Below are 26116 nucleotides of genomic sequence, written 5' to 3' on the forward strand. Positions count from 1 at the left end.
TGAGAAGCAGCTGAATTAGATATATTGTAATCCATTTTAATCTTGAATTAGTGTGTAGGGATCTATAAAACAGGTACAGAAACACCAATATTAAATTGGCTTCCAGGGAATTAGCTAAATAACTCTTTCAGTTTCAATCTAATCTTATTACTGTTATATAAACTCAGTTTACAAATTTACAAGGTAAAATTATTAGAGGAAAGAGAGATCCTTTTTCAGTGGGTAAAAAGTCAATAATTTAGCATCATTTTACACCTAGAAAGTCACAAAACAGAACTGGACAATTAGTATAATAAAATTAAATTATTAAATAATTAGAGGTCAATTTTTCAATTTAATAATTTTTACCAGTCTCCAGGAAGAAAGCAAATGACTGTTAAATACACAATGAAGTATATGGAATGTTTTGTATAATTGAGAACTTAAAAGTAAATCATGGTATATCTGTGAGGAAAAATACTTTTTATTCTATTTTGGAGGCTAAGTACCTGCAAGAAAATGTACTTAGCCTCCAAAAATTGGAATTTTTGGAAATAGTGAAAATCTGGAGAATAATATATTTTGAAATATATGCAATTCATCCTATAATTATGTCAAAGTAAGTCCAATTTCATAGTAACTAATACAAATTAAATGAATAATGTTTCCTATATATTTAGATATACATGAAAAGGTGAGGATTTTAATTTTCCCTTTTTTTCAATCTTAACAGATTAATGAGTAAGTCATATTTCATTATATTCATTTTTAAAGAAAAACTGCCATAATTCAAGTTTTCAGAATGACAAAGTAGTGAAATTTTAGCTGTTAAATTTGTTAAATTTATCATCAAAAATACAAAGTAAGCATAGTTACTTAGAGATAATATTTTGAAAGTAAAAACTAGAGATTTTTTAAAAAATGCACTTGTTTTGCCCAGTTGGCATGGCTCAGTGGTTGAGCGTTTACCTATGAACCAGAAGGTCACAGTTCGATTCCCGGTCATGGCATATGCCAGGGTTGCGGGCTCAACCCCCATTGTGGGGCATGCAGGAGGCAGCCAATCAATGATTCTCTCTCATGATTAATGTTTCCATCTCTCTCTCCCTATCCCTTCCTCTCTGAAATAAAAAATATATATATTTTTAAAAAAGAAATGCACTTGTTTTATTGTATTTAAAAATAAGAAAAAAAATAAAGTTCTCAGAAGTTATAATGAAAATTTTTATATTGAATATTTTAAGATAATGGTATTAATTAAAGAGTAAAGTAATTTAGAAAATTCTAAAAGGGTAAAATCAATTTTAATTTTGAATCTAAAACCATGCATTATATTTACTACATATTAAAATATAATGTTTAAGGAATATGTCATCTGGAAAAACCATAAATTAAAGAATTCTCTATTGTGTTTAAACTTAATGATAATTGAACATTATATAGTGAAGTATAAAGTCATTATAGTTCATTAATAGAAATTATAGTTTTGTAGCAAGATTAGTATTCTAATAGAGGTTATACTTTGGTGGCAGAATTAGTAATTAAATACCTTATTTTATAATTTTGTGTATTTATCTCCTAAATTTTCTCTATGACCATTGCATTTTTGTAATTTTAAAAAAATGAGTTCTTAATGTATTTTGATTTTATTAAAATATTTTCAGGCTCTTGGACCCCAGTAGCATCTGAATGACTCATCATGAGTCATAGAGTGACTTTGTGGTTAGAACATGAGTCAAATATAATGAGATACATGGTGTCAAACAGAGTATATAATAGCGATCTATAGAAACCTGGAAATTATGCAATTTGGATCAGTCCTGAGTGGATTAATAAAGCAGTACAAAATGACATGCCCTGATGTCCTGACCGTCATGCCACTTCTCACTGTTACACACATGACTCCTTATTTTTTTCAACTCACCTCTATGGCCTAATGAAAGGTCCATTGTAACCACCTGGAAGAGAAAGAAAAAAGCTGAGCATGAGTCACAGAGAGCACAAGCTGAAATGGATTGTTACCACATTAGCTTCACTTCAATGAAGTCCTAAAGAACAGTCACGACGAACTGTCTGAGTATTGGAGTTTGAGCAGCTGGTTTGGTCATTCATGTTGTAAAGAAGGCTGACTTGTGTGGATTCCTGTGCAGTGGCAAACGGCATGAGTTGCAAGTCAGTCCCCAGGTGGAACAGGAATGGAAGAGCCAGGAGTGGGATACCTGGAGAAGTGACCTGTGGACAGACTGATGGGCCTGTGCACAGAAAGTGTGTAGTTTGTGTAACCAGATGTGCAAAGGTGGCTCTCCGTCACCATGTTTACAGACTACCCCTCTGTCCTTTGTCACCTCAGTGTTTGCACAGGGAGCTCATGGATGGAATAACCTTGGTGGCAGAAATAGAGGATGTGCACATGGCCCTGGAAGCATGAGTTCTCTTTCACCAAGACCCATCTATCTACGTTCACTGCAAAACATACAACCTGCCAAGTGCAGAGACTGACACTGAGTCCTTCATACCGCACCATCCTTCAAGGTGACACATTAAGTGAGCTGCTGGAAGGTGTATTACATTAGATTTCTTTCCCTATTGTGCAGTGATTTATCCTAATAATAATCCATACTTTGTGCAGATGTGGAATTACCTTTGCCGCCCATAGTGTTTGTCACACAATGGCTCTAGAATGTCTGATCCCAAAATATCTCACACACTGTCTCCAGCCAAAAGATGCATTTTACAGTGGAAGTGATAACAATATGTCCATGATAATGGAGTCCAATGCTTACCTTGGACCTTATACAGCCAACACATAACTTGGTAGAATGGTCTGTTAAGTGCTACGTGGAGGTCAGCTTGGGGATAGCATCCTGTGCAACCGGGTGCTGCTCGCTAGGATATATGCTTCAGCAGATGTTGATGTGACCCTAAGGCTTTCCTCCTTGAGAATTATGACTTTAGTGTTCTCTAGCAAGACTTCTGTCAGTGTCTGCACCTTGTTTCCGGAAGCTTTTCTCCAAAGCTATGTGCAAGGCAGACATGTGGTGCCTGGGAATTAACACTCACTCCATATTAGCCCTCGATCATAGGCAGAAGAATTTGATATATTAATATTTTAATTAGATATTTTTGTGTGGCATATTCTATAATATGAACATGTTATGTTTATGATTTAAAATTAGTATTACTATAATAAGGAATTGTTAGAATTTAGGGCACAATACCAGGTCCTGCATGCTACTTACTAGCTAAGTAATCTTAATTCATTTAAACTCTAAGACTTAGATTCCTCATTTGCATAATAATAAGAATAATATCTGGGACATAAAGTAAGAGTAGTATGAACTGCCATAACATATCAATCACCTAGCATAGTTCATGGTGCATATACCGGTAAGATAACCAATATTTGACTTTCCTATGCCACTTTATCAGCCATTGCTTTCTTTAGTGTTACCAACACTTTACCTATCAATTTCCTTTTACTGCCACTACTACTCAACCTTTATGTACCAACATATGTCACTCATCTTTATAAATACAGTGTCCCCTAAGAAAATAGCAATATTATTAAACTTTTGTTTTCATAAGTCTTGCATTATCAAAAATGAGCTTATTTCAAAATGCACATTGCTAATTGCTTCTACCTTGAATTTTTCTAAAATTCTCCAATGTATTCACATGTGTGAAATGCCAATTATGATATAGAATTTTGTAACTTTCAGCTGTACATCATTTTCAGTTTTAATATTTAATGCTAATTAGTAATTTATTTTTCTCCCTCTATCTCAGTGTGTTTTAAATCCTCTGCCATCCCTGTAAACATAATAAAATAATACATTAAGTATAACAAAATATTTTACAGTATATATACAAGTTCACAAGTAAGAAAGGAAAATCTCCAGGGACCAGAAATGAAGGAGAAACTCCGAAACAGAGTATTTAACAGTTATTAAATTCAAACAGTGCAGACAGCTATTAGTATTATTCCTAAAGAATGAGATTCTTACACCAATACAATGCTAGTGTGAAAGTGAAAATGAAACCTCCTGGAAGAGGCATGAGTTTGGAAGGGTTGAGGCACCTCCTTGGACCATGAATAGGACAGTCACTCAGAATAATTTGGAACCACAGGAATATTCTTTCCAAAGTTGAGTGATCTGAATTCACACAACTCAAATTGTTTAGGAACCTGTAGCTGGGAAATTAACAAAAATCTCAGCTATCCCTAGAACTAGACTTAATGTGAAATTCTCCATGGGCAGACTCCACTTACATGTGCATATAGGATTCTCACAGATTAAAATAAGTATTTCTGACCCCTTGGTTCCAGTTTAATGTTTAAAACACGCAAGGAAGGAAACTGTCATAGAAACACACTCAAAGCATAAAAATATTGTAAATTTGAAAACCAAGTTTTTAAAAATTGTATCCAAAACAAAACTAACCCCCCCCAAAAATGGTCTAATATTTCTGGCAGATGAAATCAATCTTTAGAGAGAAAATAATATTAAGAATAAAGAAGGTTAATACTTAAATTAAAAAGAAAAACGTTTCAAAGAGTTATTTTTTTTTTCTCCACCCTACAGCCCAAAACATTGTGGTATTAACAAAGTAACAAGATCTATTTTATGTATGCACTAAAATTACATTATCAGTCAAGGGACCAGTAGCTTAGGCATAATAGAGGAACTAGACGTGTAGGGAAATGCAGCAGGGAACTCTGACTCTCCTTGTAATTGTTTCTTCTCCGTGAATGCTGTGAGGATGACCACTCCAGGCAGCATCAAGTCCCAAATGTGCTCATCACTTTACCTGCATTATGTGCAGCCCGGGAACTAATTTCCACAAGACCTAAACATTATTTACTGTTATTTCCAATCTTCTTCCTACTTGTTCTTCTTGTTTATTTAGGGAAAAATCCCCACAGCCTGAACTGGTGAGACGAATTAAAGTTTAGGGAGAGATAAACTCATTTATTTCTAATTTTAGCTAACCCATTACCATAGTACAAGTGAAATGAATATTCTTGACATTGGAATTTTCTTCTCTGGGTGTTTGTTTGTTTTCTTTTAATTAAATTCATTGGGTTGTCATTGGTTGATAAAATTATATAAGTTTCAATTGCATACTTCTATAATAATACATCATCTGTATATTGCATTGTGTGTTTACCAAAGACATGAAGCTTTTAAAAGAAAACAGGGCTATGTATTTGAATACAGAAATAAAAAAGTAAGTCAAGTCACCAAATATTTACCCCCTAAGCTTGGTCCCAATGAATGATATGCTTAATTTCCTGATATCTTCCCCCTGGTGCATATAACTGGTGACAGATACAATTGAAGAGATGACACTCAGATAAGAGCTTGGCTGCTGCTGTCATTTGATCCTTTAGTTGATTTTGTTAAAGTAGGAAGCCCATGAGCTGTGTCTGTTTTCAAAGCTGGCCCCTGTAGCAGGCTTGTCTAAACTTCGTGTAATTACTACATGTAACTCCTGTAGTTGAAGATAGCCACAGAGGCCTCTGGATCACTAATACATGATCTCATATTTTATTAAAAAGAAGTGGGGACATTTTTTCTATTGCCTTTTTTTTGCTTTAAGGCTTACTTGTTAGAAATTATACTTTTTTTTTTTAATTGTCTCAGCTACTTTATCTTGTCCAATGAAACCAAGTTTAAGTCACTGGGAATAAATAAACTCCTACTGTCAAGTGTTACTGTCCAGTTAAAAGAAAAAATATTCTATTTTCTTATTAAATTGCTTTTTAATTTTATACATAATTGAATGTCAGATTATTTATTTCACAAGCATGACAATTATAAAAATCTTTCAAAACCCTTATACATACTAGTAGCAAGACCGTGTTCATTATTGCTTATAGTGAACCATTTTTGAGAATGAAATGGAACAATAAAATAATTTTAAATATACATATTTGAAATATTTATTGATCTATAAATTTGTTGATTTGACCTAATATACACTTCTATATTTAAATGTAGAATTATATCTTACATATGATATATATGTAACATATATTACATCTAATGTATATTACATATATTATCTTATCTAATAAAAGAGTAATGTGCAAATTAACCATCACTCCATTACATCCACAAGTCACGTCCACAAACCAATCAGGAGCGAGTATGCAAATTAACCCAACCAAGATGGCTGCAGCCATGGAGAGAGCAGGAGGGAGGCTTGGGTTTCCCCGGCAATGGAGGAAGCCAAGCTTTCCACACACCATGGCCGGCCCAGGCCTCCACTCCAGGCTACAAAGTTTCAATTATAGGAGATAAATAAATCTCAACAAAAATGGCAGCAGCCACAGAGCTGGAGATAGCAGGAGGCTTGAGTTTCCCCCAGCGAGGGAGGGCAGTTGTGGGTGATCACCAGCAGGTGAGGGCAGTTGGGAGGGACCAGGCCTGCAAGGGTGGGCAGTTGGGGGTGATCAAGCCTGCAGGGGAAGGCAGTTAGGTGTGACCAGGTCGTCAGAGGAGGGAAGTTGGGGTGACTGGGCCTGAAGGGAAGGGCAGTTAGAGGGGACCAGGTCTGCAGGGGAGGGCAGTTAGGGGCAAACAGGCTGGCAGGAGAGCAGTTAGGCATCAATCAGGCTGGCAGGGGAGTGGTTAGGGGGTGATCAGGCTGGCAGGCAGAAGCAGTTAGGGGTAATCAGGAAGGCAGACAGGTGAGCAGTTGAGAGCCAGCAGTCCTGGATTGTGAGAGGGATGTCCGACTGCCCATAGGCCAGTAGGATCAGGCCTAAACAGGCAGTCAGACATCCCTCAAGGGGTCCCAGATTGGAGAGGGTGCAGGCTGGGCTGAGGGATACCCCCCCCCATGCATGAATTTCATGCGCCGGGCCTCTAGTATATTATATATATGATTATATATTACATGTTATATGTTATGCTATATACATGCATAAATTGCATATAAAAGATAAATTAAATTTAAAAACCTAATTTATAACAATTTTCTTAATACTAACTTAAGCAGAATTACTATCTTTATACATAGTCTTGTGGTTTACTAACAATTAGTCCCTTATCTATAGCTATTTATAATATACTAGAGGCCCGGTGCACAAAATTCATACACTTGGCATGGGTGTCATCCCTCAGATCGGCCTGTGCCCTCTCACAGTCTGGGAGCCCTCAGGGGATGTCCAACTGATGGCTTAGTGCTGCTGTGCTCACCAGCCATGAGCCCGGCTTCTGGCTGAGTGGCCCTCCCCCTGTGGGAGCGCACTGACCACCAGGGGGCAGCTCCTGAGTTGAGCATTTTCCCCCTGGTGGTGAGTGTATGTCATAGCGACCGGTCATTCCTCCATTGGGCTGAAACTGGCTCTCCAACATCCCCTGAGGGGTCCTAGATTGCGAGAGGGTGCAGGCCAGGCTGAGGGACCCCACCAGTGCACAATCAGGGCCAGGGAGGGACTGCGGGAAGGCTCCAGGGCATGTCCAGCCCATCTTGCCCAGTCTCAATCGGCCGGACCTCAGCAGCAAGCTAACCTACTGGTTGGAGCATCTGCCCCCTGGTGGTCAGTGCACATAATAGTAACTGGTTGACCAGTCGACTATCTGCCCCCTGGTGGTCAGTGCATATCATAGCAAGCAGTTGAGTGGCCTTTGCATATCATTAGCATATTGTGCTTTGATTGATTGAATGGACAACTGGACAACTGGACACTTAGCATATTAGGCTTTTATTATATAGGATTGTCAGTGATATTATTCTGAATAAAATTTTTCTACACATAATCTCTCTATAAATTGTTTTTTCTGAAATATTCTTCAAAGATTTATTTTATGGATAATTTGAAATGATGGAATCTTTAGTGGACTCTTCTCTGTCTGACCATAATACTTTTAATTGAAGAAACAGTTTCACCAGAGGCATTGAGTTAAGCTTAGAGGAAATTCTTTTGATTTTGTTAGACTTACGTTGTTAATTTTTCCAGTATTGAAATATCTAAATATTTTTGCCCAAATGTTTTCACAGTATTCTTTTACTTTTGTTCAGCAAAACTTCTAATACAACTTTTTCACAATTAAAAAATGCATTAAAATGTGTGTGTATATTTAAGATTTTTAAAAATATATATATTTTTATTGATTTTAGAGAAGAATGGAAAGGGAGAGAGAGATAGAAACATCATTAATGACAGAGAATCATTAATCAGCTGCCTTCCGTGCATCCCACACTGGGGATCAAGCCTGGAACTCGGACATGTGCCCCACAGGGAACTGAACCGTGACCTCCTGGTTCATAGATGGACACTTAACCACTGAGCAACACCGGCCGGGCTATATTTAAGATATTTGAATATTTGCAAAATGAAATGCTATAAAATCACAGACTTTCTTAATTTAATTTCATTCTAGTACAGACTATAAAGGTATTCATTGAAAATAGCTGTTTTATCCAAATATTCTTCCAATAAGTTAAGACTTGTATATATAAATAAAATTTAAACAGTAAATCTTTTTTTTTAAACAGTAAGTCTTATGTATGGTTGTAGATTTTCTCATTTTGTTTTTGTGTAAGTGTATGTTAATGTCTTCTTGTTTGCACATTTTGTTTTTAAAAATGTCAATTCTCTAAAACTAAAAATAATTGTTAAAATTTTTGGCATTGCATTCATTAATTATTTGGCTTAAAATTTTCAGCTCACTAAAAGATCAGTATCAGTGTAGTATGATATAAGTTTATTGAATAAATAATTATTTAGCCCTAGCCGGTTTGGCTCAGTGGATGGAGCGTCAGCCTGTGGACTCGAGGTCCCAGGTTCGATTCCGGTCAGGGGCATGTACCCTGGTTGCGGGCACATCCCCAGTAGGGGGTGTGTGCAAGAGGCAGCTGATCGATGTTTCTCTCTCATTGATGTTTCTAGCTCTCTGTCCCTCTCCCTTCCTCTCTGTAAAAAAAATCAATAAAATATATTTTTTAAAAAAATAATTATTTAAAGGCTGAAAAAATGTCTAAAGTCTAATTGACGATGATAGCAAAGGGGGGGGGGTATTTTCTATATTAACCTTCAGCTTCCTCCCAAAAATTTATACTGCAGTTACTCTCCCTACTTAAAAATTACAAGAGGCCCAGTGCATGAAAATCGTGCACTCAGGGGGGTCCCTCAGCCTGGCCTGCACGCTCTTACAGTCTGGGAGCCCTCAGGGAATGTCCAACTGATGGTTTAGGTCTGCCCTGTGGGCCTACGCCTTCAGTCAGACATCCTTAGTGCTGCTGCAGAGGTGGGAGAGGCTCCCGCCACCACTGCTACACTCACCAGCAGTGAGCCGGCTTCTGGCTCAGCTGCGCACCTCCTATGAGAGTGCCCTGACCACCAGGGGGCAGCTCCTGCATTGAGTGTCTGCCCCCTGGTGGTCAGTTCCACCGTTCAGTTGATATGCATATTAGCCTTTTATTATATAGGATGTGTGTTTTTTGACAGCTGTAGCATCTATATTGATTATTAGAATATTGTGTCTTATTGAGATGCACCTTTGTGTGTGTGTGTCCAGCAATTTCAAGTATGTTTTATTCCATAGATTTCTTAATTTAGTAACAACAAGGTGTTTTACCACAATGCTGTGCTCTGCAAATATTCATTTTGTAATTATGATCCCAAAGAGATTTGTCTTCAGTGTTAAACCTTTTAACCAAACTTGCAATAATAGTTACAATAATAACAAATGTTTTACTTTTGAAGAATAAATTTCAAAAAAATTTGTGAGGACTCCATAATAATATCAAACCACTATAAAATTAGGTTAACTGATTTTATATTTGAAGCATCTGTTATATAATATGCTATAAAAATGGAAATATTTAGTAGCTCTTCTGCTAATAATGCCAAGATGTTAGGATCTATTGTTTCACATTTCATATGTGCACAAGAAATTTTGAAATAAAAAAGAACAAAACTAATTGTGGCAGTCATGGTGATATGCCATTTTGATCTGCCTTCAAGAAAGGAGTGTGGCTTTTTTTCATGGAGGAGGGTAGCTAGATAACCACTAGTAGATAATTGTCTTTAGAGGCATGATTTGGGATGTACTGCAGCATTTGATTGGAGACTCTTCTCTTCCACAGCCAGTGACTCAGGACAGTGGCCACATCCGTGACTTCTGCACAACTAGAGCCACCTCTGTTAGGCGATCTGATCTCTATTCTGGAGAATTGGTTCTATCAACACTACGTCAGGTCTGCATTGCAATCTCTGAACTCTCTGTTAACTCTCCTCCTTGCCTGTTATGGACTTCATAATGTGTCCCCAAAGTCCATATATGAAACCCTCGACTCCTATACCCTGGAATGTGATTGTATTTGGAGATAGGACCTTTAAAGAGGTCATTAAATGAAAATGCTCAGTATCTGTTGTTAAATGTATAAAAAAAAGTCTTCATGCTTTAGCCTATGGATGGTTTTCCTCCTAAAGATCAGCTGAGTCTTTTCAGGTGTGTCCATAGTCGGGGTGGAGGGTAGTTAGACAACCATCTTCTCCTTGTTAACTTACATAGTTAACTCTGTTTTATTGAAAGTTATTACCTTCTACCCATCTTGCCATTAATTGAATGAAATTATCAATGTGCATATCAATGTATAAAAATATATTCTAACCATACATAATTTTTCCTTAGGAGTATTCCCATTTTTTTCTCTGTTGCAACAATAATGTGCAACTATTGTTACCAATTATGTAAATACCTGGCTGCTATTTTATGCATTGTTTAACAATTTTAGTGACTCACATTGTTTCTAAGAAATATTTGGCTCACTTTTATGTCATCTTGTCGTGAATAAATCTTTCTTTATATCCTAAGATATCCTTCAATATTACCTGTTCTTAAGTATTGATGGCTAAGTAAAGCCATACTTTACAGAGTAGTCTCCACTTTGAACAAATTTTAGTCCAAATCTGTGATAATATAAAAGACTAGAATAAAAATTATAAAAGCAATTTCACCCCAATAAATATAATAAAAATAAAAGAAAAAAGAAAAAGAAAATGTAGCAAACTATTAAGAAACATTGCACTCTAATTTCTTTTTCAAACTAACTTGATAAAGAAGAATAAATTCATACTATGGACTGTTTTACATAATTTATTTGTTTTATTTTAATTTTCAAAAGAGCCTTTGGCATATGTATAAATACACCTATTTTGTATGTAAGCAAACTGGGATTTGGAGACCTTACTGACTCCTTTTCACAGTTTCTGTAGGTGAAAGAACTAGAAATAAATTTAGATTTCAGAACTCACATCCATGTGATCTATGTCACAGTAAGGTGGTAACACTTAAAGTGTTACATTAAGTAAGTAAGTACAGATATACTGCGATGATAATCTCCAAATGATCTATCTATAATAATAACAGTGTAATATGTAAATCAACTGAACGGCCATCCGGACGTCTTTCTGGACAACCTTCTGGTTGAAGCCAGGGCTGCAGCCACAGGATCGAGGCAGTCATGGGGGCAGTAAGGGGTCGAGGCAGCTGCTGCAGCTGCGAGGGATGGATCGAGGCAGCTGCCGTGGTTGCGAAGGCCTACTCTTGCACAAATTCTGTGCATCAGGCCTCTAGTATATAATAAAAGCCTAATATGCTAAGTGCCTGACTGTTCGTTCTACCGTTCCACCAGTCGCTATGATGTGCACTGACCACCAGGGGGCAGACGCTCCTAATGGTAGGTTAGCTTGCTACTGGGGTCTGGCCAATCATGACTGGGCGAGACAGGCTGGATAAGCCCTGGAGCCCTCCTGCGGTCCCTCTCCAACCCCGATTGTGCACCAGTGAGGTCCCTCGGCCTGGCCTGCACCCTCTCACAATCTGGGACCCCTCAGGGGATGTTGGAGAGCTGGTTTTTGGCCTGATTCCACAGGCCATGCTGAGGAACCCCACCAGTGCACGGATTCGTGCACTGGGCCTCTAGTCTATATATAAAAGCCTAAGCTACCAGCAGACCAGCCGACAGGCCGATTGGCCAACTGGCTGGTAGCTATGACGTGCACTGACCACCGGCTGGCAGGAGCAGAAACCACAGGCATGGAAACATGGAACAGACTGATGAATCTCAGAGGGAAGGAGGGAGGGTGGAGGGTAGGAAGAGATTAATCAAAGATCTTATATGCATATTAGAGGCCCGGTGCATGAATTTGTGCATGGGTGGGGTCCCTCGGGGTGGCCTGCGGGGATTGGGCTGAAACCAGCAGTCCAACACCACTTGCCACTCCTGCCAGCTGCTCCTGCTCATCCTGGCCCTGCTAGGCCTGCTGCGGGCTCATGCCCAGTCAGGCCTATTCAGGAGAGACTCGCACCACCGCAGTGGCGCTTGCCAACTGTAAGCCCTGCATCTGGCGCCCATCCCGAGGGGGTGGGGGAGGGCGCATGATGTGATTGGCCCTCCTGGCAGGCGGTGGGATGTCCTTGCTGGCCCAGGATTCGGATCCATCCTGCTGATGTTTGTGTTGGTTGTCGGGATCCACCTGGCAGCCATGTTTATATTGTTTCTTCCTTGTGGAGCATCTAGGGAGGGAAATCAGCTGCGGTGCCTGAGGCAGACTTCCAGGAGGCTGGTGGTGCTGTCGGGATCTTGCCGGCAGCACTGGTCCATTAGTGCCTGTCCCATTCTCTGGAGATTGGACCTGCAGGACTACTGAGGGAGTGAGTGGCTGCTGCCAGGCTGGTGGGCTACTGGGATGGGTTGGTCAGCTGAGCAGCATTCCTGCTGAGGGAGCGCAATGACCACCAGGGGGCAGCTCCTGCATTGAGCATTTGCCCCCTGGTGGTCAGTGTGCATTATAGCAACCGGTTGACTGGTTGTTCAGTTGTTCAGTTGTTCGGTCACTTAGGCTTTTATATATATAGACTAGAGGCCCAATACACAGATTGGTGCACCGGTGGGGTCCCTTGGCCTAGCCTGTGGGAATCGGGCTGAAACTGGCAGTCCAACATCCCCAAGGGGTCCCATAGAGCAAGAGGGCACACATCAGGCCGAGGGACTCCACTGGTGCGTGAATCCATGCACCAGTCCTCTAGTTAACAAATAAAAGTGATGGGGAAAACAAAGTACTGAAAACCTTTGAAAACCTTTGTTATCTTTGACAAGGAATTGATATCACTGACTTAGAGGAGCAGAAATTAATAGCCCTATTTAAGTGTTAAACTTCCTTCTTGTTGTGGTTCTTAGGACATCCAGAGGCACAAGATAAAAATAGCAGCCACAGCAAGAACAAGAATAAAACTACTACTTTCATGTAAATTATGTCATAGTCTTCTAATTCACTGGGAAATTAGGTAAAAATTTCTGAGAAATAGGTCACAATTTTAGAGACAAACGCTGCATGAAGTTAATCTGGAAATGTCTTACATTTTAGAAGTGTTTTATGAAGAAAGGCAGACAACATGCCAAGATTTATCAAACCTGTCAACCTCTAGCCCTTTCTGACTGGTGCAGGAACAAGTGATATTGCTAAAATAAACCTGCAGTTTATCTAGTAAAATGAATTTATTTGTAAGGGACACAGATGGTGTTTTTATCTCATTTTCCCATTGGAGAGTATGACTTTGAAAGGGAGAAGAGCACATGAAAAATGAAGTGCTGGCTAGGTAGATGCCACTGAAGAAATGAATCTGGTTTGGGAGACTTGGAAGGAATTGGCCACTCCTCCCAGGGCCCAGGAAAAAGGGATCTGACAAGTGTTTGGTGATCTGATTAAAATCACTTTCAGCTAAAATGTGGAGAGAAGGGAGAAAGTGTGAAATTAAATATGAAGATATTTCTTAGTTAAGAATCAGAAGAACCATATGCCATTTGCCCATTAATTAGTCAAAAATTATTCAAAAAAGATTATGGAGTGATAACCTGTGATTTCAGTTGCTTGTAAGCAATGAAGAACAGTAAGAATCACAAATAATATATGAAATTTTCTTAATCAGTTGAAATTGATTTAATTAAAACATATTCTAGTGTTTTACATACCACTTATATACATACTGGTACACAGAGGGAGCAATAAACATTAACACATTAAGGGAATATGTATGTTGAAATATAAACATAGATTTTTGAAAGCTTCCAATGTTGAAAAATATGGCATTTCTTAAGTAAAGAAATGATTTTGTTAATGAAGTTACTATGTATAAAATGATATTAACATATTTAACATTCCTCATCTCAATATAATTTTTCCTATATATTCTATACAGGGTTTTTAAAATATATTTTATTGATTTTTTACAGAGAGGAAGGGAGAGGGATAGAGAGTTAAAAACATCGATGAGAGAGAAACATCAATCAGCTGCCTCCTGCACACCCCCTATTGGGGATGTGCCTGCAACCAAGGTACATGCCCTTGATCAGAATCGAACCTGGGACCCTTCAGTCCACAGGCAGATGCTCTATCCACTGAGCCAAACCAGTTAGGGCTTATACAGGGTTTTTTTTAACTTCACTTCTGTTACTTCTTATGTAAATATGAATATAGTTTTTATCTTGTCAGAGAAGGAGGGTTATATGCAGATTTTAGCTCCAACCTTATGGATAGGCCTTGAAAAAGTTCTTTAAATCTGTAAGACTCCATATATTTTTCTGTCAAATAGGATGCATACTTTATTTCATGTTGTCGTGAGGATTAAACTGAAATGGTTTATGTAACAAAGCACTTGGCATAACTTGGGGAGATGTCAAGTCTTCATTCTCTACAGCTGCTCCATCTTCTCTCTTCTCTTCCTCAGGTTAGCCCCATCCGGAAGTCTGGGAACTATTCTTGACTATATCTCTTTATTCATCAAATATATTTATCCATTCACTGATATGAACATTAAATATCTATAATCTTAAAATCTTCTTCATTATTGTGTCTGACCTTAGGTCCCTGGCAGCTATTGCTTTGAGATTTGTAACCGCCTATAGCCTTGTCCACTTTTAATTCATTGCTCAAGCATGTATGCAAGAGCAATGACTCTCCCAAACTTCCTCAAACTCCTGAGTTTGGTTGTATTTTAATTTTTTGTTTGATTTATTTTTAAACAATCAAGCATACATGTGGACTTCCAACGATATCATCAGTTGTATTTGGAGAGCCACTCATTTTCCCTCACAAAGTTACATGCCAAAGAGCTAGGTGTGAGCATCTTCAGGCTTGGAATATCTGTGTTTTTCATCCCACATCCTACATTGATTGATTCAGGAACATGTACGTGACCCAAGTACATTTAATTACAGGAGGTTAAAGATAATTCAAGAATTATCAGGACATACATAATTGTTTCTGTTTGAATTTGTGCTATATAAGTCTGGATTTTTCTGGTACCATTTTTGCACACCTCAAGGAGCAAGCCAGACATGCCTCTCTGGGCATGAAACCATATAGAGAAAGGCTGATCTTAGATATGTCTTCCCAGACCAAGGTCCTTGGACGTTTACCTTATCTGAGCCTCTCCTTATGCCTTTCGATTCCCTAAGCACTGTCTCTGTGTCTCTCTTACTCATATCCTTGTATTCTATGGCTTCAGATATTCTCCAGATTTCTCTCTCTACACACACACACACACACACACACACACACACACACACACATTTCAATAGCTTCTCCCTTCTCCTTTTTCATGTTGTGTCTTTTTATTGGGACAATGTGGAACAATTTGCAGATATTTCTGAAGTCCACATAGTAGAACCTCATTACTATGTGAAGAGTCAGGATGGCACAATATTCATCTCTTGTCCTTAATTCTCCACTTTTATGCTTGGCACAAGGTAGGCATCCATTAAATTATTTCCAACTGAGTTCTATAGATCATGTATTCATTGCAGGAACATTTAGGACCTGTTTTTCAAATGTATGCTTACACTTTGATAGAATTTTTAATGTAGTGTGAATATGTTTTATTCTCTGACTTAATTCCCCAAAGTTAGAAGAAAAGAAGGTTATTTACTCTATTGCAATACAGTTTTCACAAACTTACTGCTAATATTTATTGAGGATTGACTGTATTAACAGGTCCTATGTCATATGCTTTCCATTAAGCTCATCTTTCAAAGTTATTATATAGTATTAAATACTTATTTCTGATAAAGCACTGATTTTTGAAGAGGTAGATTAAGTGGAAATCACAGTTAATTGGAAGTAGAGGCAGGGTTGAAACTCAGGCATCTTTGCTTGAACATTTATATTTTTAATGTTTATACTGTGTTGTATGCAAATACTACTAAGTGGGGTTTTTTTTAGTCTGATTTTCTATTTGTGAATAAATTTAACATGTTTACCAAAGTTTTAATTGAACTTAATCTCACTAGAATTTCCAATTGACTGCACTGGATGTCAAATCAGCTATTACATTTCTCAATGCCTAAAAGGCACGTAAGCAGAGTAGTTCTCATTGAATCCATTCTCCCATCAGAGTGTTTGGGTCCTTCATTCAGCTCTTTTCTGGCTAGAGAAACTAATTAATTCTCCATGTGTCAGTTACTGCATTTATTACAATGAAGATATGACCACACATTTGTTGTAAAGAGTCAATTAAGTTAGGTTTTGCATATGTAAACTAAGTCAAATTAGAGGCGTTCTCTAAGGTTATTATTTTCTAAACACTGAAAGAAACAAAAAATGGAGTACATTTGAGAAAAATTGATGCATCTATCTTGAATGCATAAGATGTTTGCAGTGTTCAAACTAATAATCATTGTCTCTTCTATTTGTTTTGTACCTGTGCTTAAAGGTGGCATATTGCTCCCTGCTTTGGTCAACAGTTCTAAGAATGAATGGTGTGAATCTAATCTTAGTTATAAGCTTGGTAATAGCCTAAATAATTACAACAAATTTTTGCCAGGTTTCTTTCCTATCTATTAGTTTCCCTTTCGCTTAACTTGAGGGGGAAAATTAGTACATTGGGAGTATTTATTTTTAAAAATATATTTTTATTGATTTCAGAGAGGAATGATAAGAATCATTGATTGGCTGCTTCCTGCATGCCCCCTACTGGGGATTGAGCCCACAACCCCAGGCATGTGCCCTTGACTGGAATCGAACTTGGGACCCTTCAGTCCGCAGGCTGACATTCTATCCACTGAGCCAAAAAACTAGGGCTACATTGGGAATATTAAAATAAAGAAAACGTAGAGATCAACCAAAGGACTTGTATGCATGCATATAAGCATAACCAAAGGACACAGACAATAGGGGGGCAGAGATATGTGTGTGTGTTGTGGGGGGAGGAGCAGCCAGGGAGAGGTCAATGGGGGAGGAAAGAGACATATGTAGTATTTTCAACAATAAGAATTTAAATTAAAAAATATAAAATAAAGATAACATGAAGAAAACTCATAGGTTATTTGATTATTGGGAGTGGGGTTGTGGAGCGAGAATAACACTTAGGAGAACTGAGAGAAATAGTATGAAAATATATAAAATTGATGTACAAGTTTGTTTAGTTTTTGAAATGAATAGAAATAATCTGAACATGAGATAAATAAAATAATTAAATAGAATCAAAATGTACCAAAAGTCTTGAAGAGAAGTAAAGATTGAGATATAATGTTCTAAGAATACTTTCAATGAAATTACGGGCTGTCTTGGATAAACTTCACAGACATTGATCTTTCCTTACTTTCAATTGCTCAGTGCTTTTTCAACTACTTGTGCATAGGTGGCCTTTAACTATTTCCCAGATGATAGAGTGAGCACAGTGGTTGCATAGAAAAGCAACGGAATTCAGGGAAAAACTAATGGGTTTCTCTATTAAAAAGTTCTTCAGATACCTTTGTTAGGATAATTTTTTATGCTAAATTAAGTAGATGATTTTAGAGTGTCACTCAAAACTGAGCATTTCAAATGTAAGATTTGGCAACTGTTAAGACTCACTATGAATGCTGACCACAGAAAGAAAACAACACAAACAACCATAACTAAAAACTGCAACTAAAAATTTGAACTGTTTATTCTACTTCCTCATCATTATTTTTATTACCCCGAAGTCCAAAAGGTATTGTCTCTGTTCTTTAAACATACTGAAACTCACTCATTTATTCATGCATTTTTCATTTACTCAGGACTCTTTTTTTTAATAGTGCTTGTTCAATACTTCACTGTTATAAATACAAACAGACATTATAGTATTTTTTTCACTTGTAATTCAAGCAGCCGAAGAGTTTAGTTAATTATTCATTTCAGTGAAATTGAGCATGCATGAGAAGCAATGAATAAAACTGTATTGTTAACTCCTGAGCAAAGGTTTCAGGCCCTACCAAATCCTACTCTGTACAGTAAATTAACTCTCCATCAGTAAGACTGCTTCAGATAGAAAGGGTAATAGTAAAGCATCTACATAAATGCAGGGACTTCTAATAATACATCCTGACCCAATAATGTTTTAAAACCTGCTGATCTCAATTGAGCAGAGAACTGCCAAATTTAAAATTCATTCACCAGGTGATCGAGTCTCTCTCTTTTTTTTTTTAATAGACTCATGATTGAAAAGCTCTATTAGCTTTCACATGTATTAGAAGAAATACTTATTCTATGTACTTGCTCAGGTTGCTCATAGAGCAAGTATAGTACATGCAAAAGTGTCAGAGACACTTGAAGGCATTTAAATGAAGATCGTTTTTACCTTAGGAAAGAGACTTGCTTGTTGGACCTATGTAACATGATAATAAATTGGAAATAATAAGTTACCTTTTTTATTTATAAAATGCAAAATAGCACAATATAAAATTTGGAAAAGCTTATAGGACTAAGAACTAAAACTACATTTGAATAATAGACTTAAACTTTAATTTATATTAAATAGAAACTGAATAAATGAAATCAATTATTCCGACTTTCATAAACTATAAAAAATAAAGCCAAGCAAACATTAATATTTGAGTTAACTTGGAAAGGTAGTTAGTCTTTTATAAGCCACACAACACTAACCAGGAAATCTACAGCACTTACAGCACTGATAGTTTTTCAATTAACCATCATAAAATACAGGTGAAACTATATGAATAGGGCTTTATTAAACTTTCTTAGTCTTTTGTGATTTTTTATAACTCATTCAATAGTATATTATTTAAAATGCTGCTTCCATGCAGATTTATAATTTTTTCAGACCTAAATAGACTCAGAGCAATTAGGATTAGTTGACCAAACTGACAATTAGGCAACTCTCCAAATAAAATCATTTCAGTATTTGAAATCTTTCTCAAAAAATTGTCATCTAAGTAACTCAAGTAGAAGTATAAACATGGCAGGCTTTCCTGTTTTCTTTAAATTCTTAAGTAACTTCTTTTATTTTTAAAGAGACAGGAAATACACAGATCTACAGCGTATGATCTGTTTTCTGTGAAGATAGTGCTAAGGTACCACAGGCTGCTGGCTCCTTCCCTCAGAATCAATACTGCAGAGAATCTAGAAGCAAGAGGAAAAATAAACATGAATTCCAGGAAGTCCAGCAGCATCCAAAACCTTGAAACATCTCCAGGGATTTCAAAAACTCTTTTGAATTAATATATGTGTGTCAATTGAGCTCTTGTACCCCAGAGAAGAGAGATTTCAATGGCAGATCTAACAAAATAGATTGGAGGAAAACTTTTAGAAGTGTTTTTCTTACCTCTCCCCATGTTCCCTTTGACAAGCAGAGCTGGTTTCCTCCAGGTAATATCAGTGAAGCACAAGCTCTGCTTGGATGACAAGTGGAAGACAGCACTTAATGACCAGTTGCCCTCAGGCATTCACTGTCACTGCTCCTGATGTAAGGAAGGCAGAACAGTTGGAATACACGTGTGCAGGCAGCCTCCTCCAATTGCTGCTTCTCCTTATGTGTGTAAAGGTTCAACCACGCCTAGGATTTGCTCTCATCCATGATGCTTCCAACCTTATAGCTGTTCCAAACAGCTGAAACAATCATGAACTGAGAAGTAAGGTCATCATCTATTGGCCAATAAGGGTCAACCTCTCAGTCGTAGAACAAAGTGCAGAAAGTAGAGAATGACCCTAGAATAGCAAGCAGTCTTGGTTTTCTGTCCAACAGGAAACATTCACTGGGTGAAAATTTTGTAGCCCTAACACAGAGAATACCAAAATGTCTCATGTAGCTACCACAGCCTGCTGGATATTCTTCACATGAAATGGTAAATGAGAAAGAGAAGAAGTAAATAAAGCAACGTAAAACATAGCTACTCTCACTGAACATAGGTTTAAATTTATATTCACAACTTTGTTTTCTACCACACACTCTGTTTCCTTAACCCTCTACCAGCATCTAGAATGGAACTTTTTTTTTATTATTGTTAATCAAACTACTTTAAGACTTGACTCCTCATTAGCATTGTCTTTATATAGTCTCAGTATTTTTCCATTATCAAAGACTTGTCAGCAAGAGGGCTGGAAGAGGTGCTGAGTCAATCCTCTGGGTTGCATGCCTGGTCATCTTGGTATCAGTGTAGGGCAGAGCTCATTTTTTGTTTAGGAATTAGAACCTACCTATCACCATGCAATTTAAGAATTTTCTTTTTTCATTGGTTTAGTGGCAGGAGGAGCCTATATTGGCCAGAGAGTTGTCTCAGCTTCCAGATCAGATGAGATCATTGCCATATTCCATGTGGAAGCATTTCTTCATTGCACAGTAGAACCTTCAAACTGGTGTTGCCTAGTGAGTTGGATATAGTTGTAAGAACGGCCATTCCTATCCTACATCCTTTGGCTTGTGAACCTATGTTTCCGGCTATGGAAGACATAGCACCATATATGGCTACTGGTTATGTTATAAAGTGAATTATTTAGGAAGCACTCCAATCTTGTAGGGAGTTGTCTGCCAGCTGGCATTGAAATTGAGCATTCTGTGGGTTGTAACATAATTCTGTCAAACCAGCTGCTTTTGGACTACAGAGCACATGGTAAAAATATTCTGTGGGTGTGGCTCCTTGTCTGTGTCCTCTTTGTCAAGCAATCTATCCCTTCCCCAGAGGTGATCTTTAAAGGAAAATCATAGCAATGGATAAGACCTTGCGGCAATAGCCCTGAGGGCAGGGCTTGAAATATTTTTGCATGAGATATCTTTCTCCCAAGGGGAGAAAAAAAATCATTGCGTTCTTCATGACAGAAAGTGCCTTATATAATAATGACAGCTCTTTCTTTTCCCTGTGGAGCAGACACCAACGCAAATAGCCACAGAGTGGCCCAAGGAAATGTAACCTATGCAGCTAGTCACATCTCAGGCCCCTGCTTCATTTGAAGGTACACCTGTCCATAAACTGGCTTAGGTCTGGGGAGTAAGTATGAGGTGAGTTAGGTTTCTGGTAACCAGACATGGATATTTCCCCCCATATATGTTTAGCATTCACATTATCAGAATATCCATCTGTTATCCATCGGTTTTGCTTATCTTTTGTTAGTCATTGACCTTGATAAAGCCTGGGGCCAAAGACCAATAAGAACACAATTGTAGCCAATCGCAGTTAAATTTACTATTTTGCTATAGCAATAAAAGCATGCTGGAAGAATCAAGACACGTCCTGTAAGGAGAGAACATTATAGGATGCATGTGTGTGTGTGTGTGTATGTGTATGTGTGTGGGTGTGGGTGAACCCCATGATTTTGTTTTCATATTTTTGTTTTGTTTTGTTTTTATAGGGGATGCCTGAGGGCCGGGGTTGACACCTGGTCCAGGTGGGTGGAGTGTGGGGTTTACCAGGAAGGCACATATGGTGCAGTTGGAGTCCAAGGGATGTGCTATGTGGCTTCGGTTTTATGTGGGGGAATAAGTGTGGGTCCTGGTCGAGGGGCAGAATAGGGTAGTCTGGAATCCCCTGAGTGCCAGGGCAGCTTAGAAAGTGGTGGGATTGACCCAGGAGCTACTGCTGTCACCATTCTCCCCAGAGGAAGCCAGTTCTGACTTCCCAGAAGTTCTATGTGTGCCATGGGGAGACCTGACATGAGACCATCTTAATGCCCAAATGCTAGAGGACCCTAGTGCCAGATGCCCCACACCAATCAAGAAAATTCTAATTCACCTCAACCTCCCCCCACTCAGGGTAACAGTGTCACAGTGTCTCTCTCCAGGGACCTGGTCAGGTTCAGTGGAACCTCTGACCCAAAATCTGTGCAGACACCAGACCTTCAGAGGTCGAACAGGAGACAGAACTGCCTGTGCCCAGGGTGCAAATCTATAGCCTTGCAGGACGCAGCAGATGCTGGGGCAGTGATGCTGGCTTCTGGCCTCAAACTCTAGAATTCTAGTAGGACATCTACCAAGGACCAAGGCCATGCCATCATGAAATATTAGAGGCCCAGTGCATGGATCTGTGCACTGGTGGGGGGCATGGCCTGCGGGGATCGGCCCACTGTGGGAGTGCCACTCATCCCAATCAGCCAAGCGGCACTCCCACTGTGGGAGGGGGGCATGGCCTGCGGGGATCGGCCCACTGTGGGAATGCCACTCATCCAGATCAGCCAAGCGGCACTCCCACTGTGGGAGTGCACTAACCACCGGGGGGCAGCTCCTCCATTGAGCGTCTGCCTCCTGGTGGTCAGTGCACGTCATGGTGACTGGTCAACCGGTTGTTCTGGTCATTCTGCCATTCGGTTGCTGGGCTTTTTTACATATAGATATGTGGTATATAACTTATGGTATATAAGATGTGAAGAGTGGTATGTATTTATACCCAGTGAGATATGTGTGTGTGTGTGTATGTGTGTGTGTGTGTGTGTTTTCCACTGACAATTCTAATTTATTTTAGTGAAAGTATTTTTTGGACTGTGAATGACAGTGAAAATAATTTTTGTAAGACTGAAGGTTGAGGTTAATAATGATTGAACAATTTATATGTTGCATGGAACCTGTTGAAGAAAATACACCTTCTGAGTGGTAAGTTGAATAGCTATTACATTTGTGTCATCAGATCACATGGAAAATAACAAATTTGGGTATTAATTTGGTTTAAAGCAGAAACAATAGTCTTAGAAAAACACAAGAGCATTTTGTTTTTTCATAGGTGACAGAAGAAAGCCAATGAGGTGAAGAGTGATATGGTAAAGGTATGTACAAGCAACGGCCAGAGGTCAAGTGATCACAGTGAGGTACGAAAATACATTAATAACTATAGTAAGTGGTAAATCAAAGGGGAAAAAGCAAGTTTTATCAGAAAATTGTGTGTTATCATTTCATGTGGAAAATGTCTCATCAGCTGCCTGATTCAAGAATCTTTTGTTCCCAGCTTTATTGAAATACAATTGCTATAGAATATTGTATAAGTCTTATTTGTATAGTGTAATGATTTAGTACAAATATATATATACTAGTGGCCCAGTGCACAAAATTCATGCATGGAGGGGACGGTTCCCTCAGCCCAGCCTGCACCCTCTCCAATTGGGGACTCCTTGGGGGATGTCCAACTCCCGGTTTAGGCCCAATAGGGATTGGGCCTAACTGCCCTCCCCTGCCGGCCTGATCTTGCCCCCAACTGCCCTCCCCTGCCGGTTACCCCCACCTGCCCTCCCCTGCCAGCCTGATCTTGCCCCCCAATGGCCCTCCCCTGCTGGTCTGATCTTGCCCCCAACTGCCATCCTCTGCTGGCCAATTTGGTTCTAATTGGTCAGTTTCTATGCCAGGTAGTGTCAAAAGCTCTACCTCCTAGGCAGCTATTGGCTCCTCACAGTTGACCCAGATTTGGCTCTAATTGGTCAGTTTCTATGCCAGTCAGCATCAAAAGCTCTTTCTCCTTTTAAGTGATTTTTATACTTGTGCCTCCTCACAGTTGACCCAGATTTGGTTCTGATTGGCCAGTTTCTAAGCCTGTCAGCATCTCTGGGCCTATCAACAGATCCCCAGAAAGGCAGGGCTGATGAGCAGCCCCAGTGGAGGCTCAAACAGAAATGGAGGCAGGGCTGCTGGCCAGGCTCTGAGGGAAAGAGAGAGGAAAGTGCTGGTCAAAAGCTGCCACAGACACTATAGATCAGCCACTGCTTCTCTCTTCAAGTCGCTTTCCGAGCCTGATTCGCAGCCCCCTCAGCAGTCACTGCTGGGTCACCCGGCCTCCAGCCACAGTAGTAAGTGCTGGGTCTCCATGGCAACTCAGCGCTGACTTCCGGATGGTCAGCCTTTGGTTGTGATCGGTAGTTACACCCTGGCTCTTTATTATAGAGATAGTGAAATATTTACAACAATAAGCTGAGCTCATCCTTCACCTCACATAATTACCATTTGTTGATATGTTGATATTGTTGTTATAGTGAGAACATTTAAAATTTACATTCTCAGCAACTTTAAGAATATAATTCAATATTAAACAGAACAAAGCTTAGTTAAGGTATGGGGTAAAAGGACTTTTAAGGCTTAATTTTTAAATCTTTATTTAAAAATTCACATTTTTAAAATGAGAATTAATTATATAACTGAGATAATAATTTTTAAAAAAGAAAAATTACCTATAGGTTAATGCAAATAATTTAAATGTCAAGATTACTCCACCAAAATACTTGTATGCATGCATATAAGCATAACCAATGGACACAGACAGTAGTGGGGTGAGGACATGTGCTGGCAGCTGCTGGGGCGAGGTCATGGGGGAAAAAGGAGACATATGTAATACTTTAAACAGTAAAGAATGTAAATTAAAAAATAATAATAAAATAAAACAGACACACATCTTGGAAAAAAAAGAATACTCCATTTTATTTTGCTAAGTACAATCTAGTGAAAAATCTTCTCATGGAAACCTTGGGGTTTTAAATATCTCTTTGATAAATAAATTGCTAATTCTTTAAAAACTACTGGCATGAATCTTCCAGCTTAAGAAAAATTTGTTTAAAAAACTCATGACTGTCCAAATGAGCAAGATGAGCAAGACAATTCTGAACACGACAGGAATAACTGCTCAGCATATGCTATCTTCACATAATAAAAATCACTGTGCAGTAACAAGTGAAAGTATTAAAGTGCCATTATGATAATATTTGAGTTTTAGAGCTTATTGAAATACTTTGTTCTCCTTCTTTATCTTTTACATTTGCAAATGATTTTATTTTCATTTGATGTGAAAATCATATTAACACGAACTGGATTTTTAAGCAGAATTGCAGGAGCCTGTGTAATAGTAAATATATAAAAATGTATTGTTATCAAATTAAACACCACATTCATAGTCTTTTATTTTTAAGTGATTTTTATACCTGTGAACATCAATGTACAAATTAAATCAGGTTTGTTATTATTTAAGCCTGGTTGCTGTGACCAAAAAAAAAAAAAAAAAAATCACAAACAAAAAATAATAGAAGATAGAAATTTCATGTCCCTCTCTCTCTTGTATAGCACAGACAGGAATAAGGGGTCCATGATGTTAAAGGAGCATTGGTAACACATTTGGACTCTTTTGAATTGATATGCTGCTCGGATTCACTTCGTCAGTGATGTCTTGAGTCAAAGGAAAAGGGGAAAATGGAGCAAGGGGAGGGTATGCTCTTTCCCTTCCCAGGCACGAAGCCAATTGCGTGCATTTCCACGTCCTATTTGTAGAACAGGGTTAGTTGCAACATAGCTGCATAGGAAGCTGAAGAGCATAGCCTCTAGCGGGGGTTTCAGGTACCCGGCTACTTCTCGGGGTTTTTATTATGGGGAAGACAACAGAAGGGATATGGGGATTATGTAGCCTTTCAAAGCTTTTTATAAAAAGAATGTTTCACATCACGCAAGAGGAAGATTTATGGCACTACTGAGATGATAACAAGGATGTTACATTAGCAGACTTCAACTAAAACACAAATAGAATAGCTGTACAAAAAACTTAGCTCCTTCTTGCTTCTTTCTCCCTAGGGTTTCCTTTGGAGTCCTGATTTCCCAACTCTTTTAATCTAAAAATTTTCTACTAGTGGTCTGCAGAGATACATAGGCAAACTACACTATTAGAGTAAAGACCAATTTATTTTGTTAATTTATCAGGAAAAAATCTAGATCTTTTATTGTTACTTTCTCTTTTGAATCCCAAGAAAGTAAGCCTCCCTTTAAAGATGTCTGTTGCAGTCTGTGTATCCATTTCTGCATCTGATATTTGTATCAATATCCAAAGTAATGACTTTAAGGAAGATATTTCTGAGTCTATAACCAACAAACAGCATCTTCCAATTAACGTTATCTTCCAGTTTCCATTG

The sequence above is a fragment of the Plecotus auritus genome (assembly GCF_963455305.1).
Source record: "Plecotus auritus genome assembly, chromosome: 6".
Taxonomy (NCBI): domain Eukaryota; kingdom Metazoa; phylum Chordata; class Mammalia; order Chiroptera; family Vespertilionidae; genus Plecotus; species Plecotus auritus.